Genomic DNA, 6,295 nt, shown 5'->3' on the forward strand with positions numbered 1-6,295 from the left:
CAATATATCTTGGAAGCTGTTATAAGGGTCATTATTTTTTAATGCTTACCCATACAAGTAGCTGCGCAAAGAAGAGCTTCTTGGTGTGAATAGCAAACTGGAGCGGGGAGCAGTTTTGAGAGTTTTGGGAGCTGTTCAGCTCCTCCGGAGAGACGTTAATCAAGGTCTCCAAAAACCCCTTCATGTCCAACCTAGAGAAGAAAAAATTTAAAAAGCGCCCCTTCTGAGTTTCTCTTTCCCAAGGTTAAATAATTGTATTGTGCACAATGTATTCAATGTTTCCCTTGAAATCAGTGGATTTGGAACTCACGGATTTTACTTTCAAAGGGAACAAGAAGTTCTGTATTGTGACAGAACTTAGGTTTTGGCAACCAAGTATATGTTTCAACTCAATTAGGTTCGGTGGGAAGCAAAGGGTCGGAAAAAGGGGTTAGAACGGACAGATGAACCGATGAATGAATAGATAGATAGATTGATAGATAGATAGATACCTTTCAATACAACTGACTAAATCTTGACTAGTGGCCTCCATGGAACTGATAAAATTTTTTGACAAATATTTTGATTTGATGAAATTTTCTTTATCCTCTCTGGAGCTCTCTGTTCCTGGTTTCATCCAAAACTGAAGAGAACTGGAACTACTGTTTCCAGAGAGAAGGGCGTGTTCCCAAACTGAGTTGGCCAGTGTGTTCCCAATACCCTGCATCAGTGCTAGATGTGGTTCCGTCCAGGAATCAAGGTCCAGGGAACGAACCTTGGAAATGTGGGTTCCAAGGTTGCGATGGATCCCGGAACACTCGATACAAATAAGCGTTCCAAGATTTAGACTAGCCCAGGCTGGATTTTCTGCTCCACAATCCGCGCAATAATCGTTCCCAGGAACTTTTCTCAAACATTCGGTTTCCGAGTTGTGATTTTTCCAGGCCGGAGCACCCCGTAGTGAACTGTGTATCTGGCGCTGGATTGCTGAAACCCACTCTTCTCCCTCCTCCTGGGAACAGACCTGGAACTGCCACTGCCGACTGTCCAGGGAAACGATGACGAGTTCGAACGCGGTTTCCGGTTCGTCCGATAAACTTGTTCGTTTCCGCTTCGGAGTTTTAGGTTCAATCTTTTTCTCAGAGTTGTCACATGGGACATTTTCTTTATCAAACTCGTCGCTTGAGGATCCCAGATGTTCTATGTTCTTGTCAACTACTGCTGAACCTGCAGACTTGAGACCTGTTGGTTTCTGGCCTGGGATCTTGACAGTCACATGTTGCAGAAGGATATCCTTGCTGTGGATGTTGTCCACGTATGCTTGAAAGGACGGATAATATGTCATGGTTCCATTACTGCAGAGTGTAACATACTTCCTCCTGTAGATTCGAGAAGAACCAGACTTTTTATACAGGTAGCCTTGCTTCAGCGGTATTATCCGTCCCTGTCCTGTTTCCTCACCAACCTTCCTCAACTTCTTACTCTCAGTAGGGACTAGAGGTTTCTTATACGGAGTCAACTCGTCCGTTACATGTGCTAGTTTCTTCAAGGACGGAGTAAAGATGGAGGATCTTCTTGTGCATCTTCTCCGGGTACTAGCGGAAAGCGGAGGAGGTTGGTTCTCCTTGTTCTCCAGGTCCTGGAGGGTTGGAGAGGAAATCTTTCTAAAGTATCCGGAACTCTGCGGGGTGAGATCAAATTTCAGAGGTTTAGGGGTTCCGAACCCAGATAGATCCCGGGTAGAATGGCGGGGGGTGTATATTGTACTGGTTGGGAGGGGAGGGGAAGTAAGTGTGCTTTGTGCTTTCTTTGTGAAGTTTATTTTTTTATCTATACGATCAATATTAAGTAGGTAAGTCATTTAAAAAAAAATACAAAATGAAGATTTAAAAGAGAATGTATTGAGAACCCCAAAAAAGGGGTTTACCAAATTAATAAAATGCATATTTTTTTGTTCTAAAAGAAAAACAAACATTTTAAATTCGTAGTTTGTTATTTATTTTCAACCATCTATCCATCTAACTATCTGTCTATCCACCAATATATCTATCTATCCATCTAACTATCACTATCTATTTATCCACCTATCTATCTATCTATTCACCTATCTATCTATCTATCACCTATCTATCTATCTATCCATCTATCTATCTGTCTATCCATTTGCGTCTCTGGTTTAAACATACCCTTTTCTAACCCCTTGAAATTGCTAAAAGGGGGGACTGGTTGGAAAACGCCTTTAATTTAGACTTAACATTTTTTCCCATGATCTGGGTCAAACGATTAAATTTCGATCAATGATATAGTTAAGAAAGTGAGGACTTGAAGGATACCGGNATACATACACTGCACTGGTACAATTCTGTAGATTTATTCTCTTTAGAACTTTAACCCTGCCATATCATACATACACTGCACTGGTACAATTCTGTAGATTTATTCTCTTTAGAACTTTAACCCTGCCATATCATACATACACTGCACTGGTACAATTCTGTAGATTTATTCTCTTTAGAACTTTAACCCTGCCATAACATACATACGATGCACTGCACTGTTACAATTCACATATATCCTTACAGTCTGTACATTACAAGAAGTACGGAATATTCCCCATACTCATCCTTGGTACCTTAGCATGAACGTTATTATTTCATTAGCATGTTACAAGACTGTTCAAAATATCGAGAACTTTTCAAGTTCATGCTTACATTAAGTCTATTCAACTAGAAACCTGTCTGTTTAGAGTAGCATGCACGTTTCCAGTCTGTTCTGAGTATCCAGAACGTTACAAGATATGTTCTGAGTATCCAGAACGTTACTAGTATGTTCTGAATATCTAACACGTTACCAGACTTTTCCATGTATACAGCACGATAAAAGTTTCTTACCACTCTAGTATGCCGAGTCCATTAGCGCCTTATCCAATCAGGGTTCAGTCATGTGTTTGGTGTCTATTCTAAACCAACAGAAATTGCATGGCGTCAACATCTATCTTTCTATCATAATCTCATTATCCAATTAGAGATAAATCCTTATATCGGCGCTATAACAGTAAATGGGAATATTTACTTCTACTGACACGCACCTCTGCCTCTTTAGTAAAAGTAAATTCAACCTATATGAAGCATAAAGTCTGACTGCTCTCAACCTAGTTGCACCGGTTAGTCCTGTCCATAGAGCTAGGTACAGTACAAACTGTGACCGAAAAGGTTGACCCGGCTCAGAAATTCAAATGTACCACGGCTGCCCGTGCTGAAACTATAGTACTTTACAAATCTGTGCAAAACCTTCCATATTTGTCCTAAAAATACATTCAGTATGTTAGCAGTCCGTAACAACTATTCACCAATTTAGCAGTCTGTTATCTTTACAAATATTCATTACGTTAACCTCTCCTTTACAAATATTGTGCACGTAACAAATTTGTCAAAATATTTAGCAAGTTACATACATACGTTCGATGTTTCTTATTCGAACTGATATGTTATTAATTATCATAATTTGTCTCAAGAACTTTATGTGATAAAACTTTGTTAAAATCAAATGTTGAATTTGTTTAGTTCTCAAGGTACCTTACAGGACTTTAGATATACCCTCTTCAATCTTTTCAACGACAATTATATGTTGAAATTGGATTCGCAAATAATGCTTCAATTCTCCAAGCTTATTGTGTCACGGTTTATCGAACAAAGATTGATTTCGATAAATTCCGATCGAAACCCCGCAGTTCAAGCTGATCAAGCCTAGCCCTCGTGCTTTAGAATATTCCGATGTCACGCCGCGAAGTATTTAAGGAAATTTTTATCGCTTTATCCGATAACTTCGGAACCTTTTGGGTGGTTTTTGAAGCAAGGGGGGGGGGTCGTTGAGATGGAGGGAGGGGGAGGGGAAAAGAGAGGGAAGGGGGTAGGTATGTCGTGATGATATCTTTGTGTTATCTATCTATCTATACCATCTAATTGCACTCAATCATTTACATACCCTACAGATGTCAAAAAGTATAGATAGATAGATAGATATATAGATAGATAGATAGATAGATAGATAGATAGATAGATAGATAGATAGATAGATAGACAGATAGATAGATAGATAGATAGATAGATAGATAAATCTAGAAAAAATGTAATCTAATCTGACCATATTTTTCATAAAAATATGTATATTTAAAAAGGTTTTTAATAACTCATTTGTGAAAGTGTTATCATGCAATATTAATAACATACATCTTTATAACTTCATTTATCTGAATTTATCTATTTGTTCAAAATATGACATTTAACTAGAATTTTGTTACCATGTTGTTTTATTTCATTTTAAACTTTCCTTCATTAGCATGCCAACCGCAGAAAAGATAATTTTATTATACTTACGCACGTATTTTGTTTATATTTGCGTAAATACGCACATTCAACCCGTAGTCACGTAAATAACGGAGAAAATATATACGCGTTTATTTCTAAATTTTGGAACATGCGTGAACAAATGGGCTGAGTTCTTGTTTTCAGTTTTTATATTTATGTACTTTTCTATCTTTCAGTCTTTATATTTATGTACTTTTTATCTTTGAGTCTTTATATTTATGTACTTTTATATCTTTCAGTTTTTATATTTATGTACTTTTCTATCTTTCAGTCTTTATATTTATGTATTTCTATCTTTCAGTCTTTATGTTTATGTACTTTTATATCTTTGAGTCTTTATATTTATGTACTTTTATATCTTTCAGTCTTTATATTTATGTATTTTCTATCTTTCAGTTTTTATGTTTATGTATTTTCTATCTTTCAGACTTTATATTTATGTACTTTTTTTCTGTCAGTCTTTATATTTATGTACTTTTTAAAATTTTAGTCTTTATAACAATATAATGTTTCTTTAAATCTAATAATTCACTACTTGAAATTGATTCCTCTCAAATTTGTGAAAAATATTTCACCCTTAATGACTACCCATGCAAAGCTGGGTTCCCAACCTAATATTATATTAAACTTTAAAGATTTTATTTACAGAAACAATATTCTTTTAAATACACCGGGTTATTGGTACTTTTTTAGTTGGAAAAAAATATGTGTTTGATCTAGGTGGAGAGATTTGAAAAGATGAGATATGTCTACCCAGACATTAGACATTAGACATTAGACATTAGATATGGACCATTTAGTGGCAAAAACAGACGAAAAAACGATCCCACACTGGGATTTGAGAAATCTGGTGACTTTTTTACGATCCATGGTTTGAAAAGACCACCCACCATAGAAGAAACAAAATCACAGACGGAGCTTTAAATTTCCTTCAATTTATTAGTAGGGATTAAGCTATACAATGTGTACATAATGTGCATATAATAATCAAAGACGACACACCTTGTAGTCGGAGAAAACACCAAAAAATATGCAGATCTGTTTTATATTTTTTCTACAAAGAGACCACCCGTGCTAGATAATTACCCTTGTCCTTTCTAATTTTCAGAATTTACCAAATATGTGTTGTCACATTTTTTATAATTTATTATATATTTGGCAGGTTCTGATGGATAGATAGAAAGTGAAGAGAACTTCAAGATAGATGAAGACAAGATCCTAAAGATTTAGTTTTTAACAGGAATTTTAAGTATCAAGTCAAGACGACATTATACAGTGAGAACCAGAAATATCCAGAATAGGAAGACGACTTTTATACTATGGGTTAGGGTGTGTAAACAGACCCTTTTTTAGATGGCAACGTAGAATTTGTACACTCTAACTGAAATCTTACGTCACAAGTACCAACATTTTTATGTGTCCGACAAAATGATCAATAACAGTGATAATAAAGTGCTTATTATCCATTGAAATAAGTGCAATTTTGTATTCTTTATTTTCTGTGTTCACACTTTTTTGATTTAATATTGGAAAAAATCTCAACTAAAGGGGGAAAATGTTGTCTTTCGTGTTATATTTGACACTTTTGACGCCATGTATAATTGATCTATTTCTCTGTACATGATAATCTATTTGACGTCATGTATAATTGATCTATTTCTCTGTGCATGATAATCTATTTGACGTCGTGTATAGTTGATCTATTTCTCTGTACATGATAATCTATTTGTATTTAATAAGTTATTAATAAAACTATTTTAACAACGTTATTGCTTTCATGTCGTCTTCCTATTCCATACTTTCCTGTTTCTTACTTTAGCATCATTTTATTTAATTTAACGTTGCTGCAAATCAAATAATTTTACTAGTAACTTATTAAAACAACTTATTAAGTGAAATGGGCCTGTTTACACTGCACATTTGCTATTTACTACTTACTACATACTACT

At 35.4% G+C, this 6,295-nt stretch overlaps 1 pseudogene; it reads right to left on the bottom strand.

The window, feature by feature from the left end:
- Positions 1–49: 49 nt before the first annotated feature.
- LOC111717353 (arf-GAP with GTPase, ANK repeat and PH domain-containing protein 1 pseudogene) lies at positions 50–1,840 on the bottom strand (annotated as a pseudogene).
- Between the last annotated feature and the right edge of the window lie 4,455 nt (positions 1,841–6,295).

Source organism: Eurytemora carolleeae, unplaced genomic scaffold (genome assembly GCF_000591075.1).
Source record: "Eurytemora carolleeae unplaced genomic scaffold, Eaff_2.0 scaffold2515, whole genome shotgun sequence".
Taxonomy (NCBI): Eukaryota; Metazoa; Arthropoda; class Copepoda; order Calanoida; family Temoridae; genus Eurytemora; species Eurytemora carolleeae.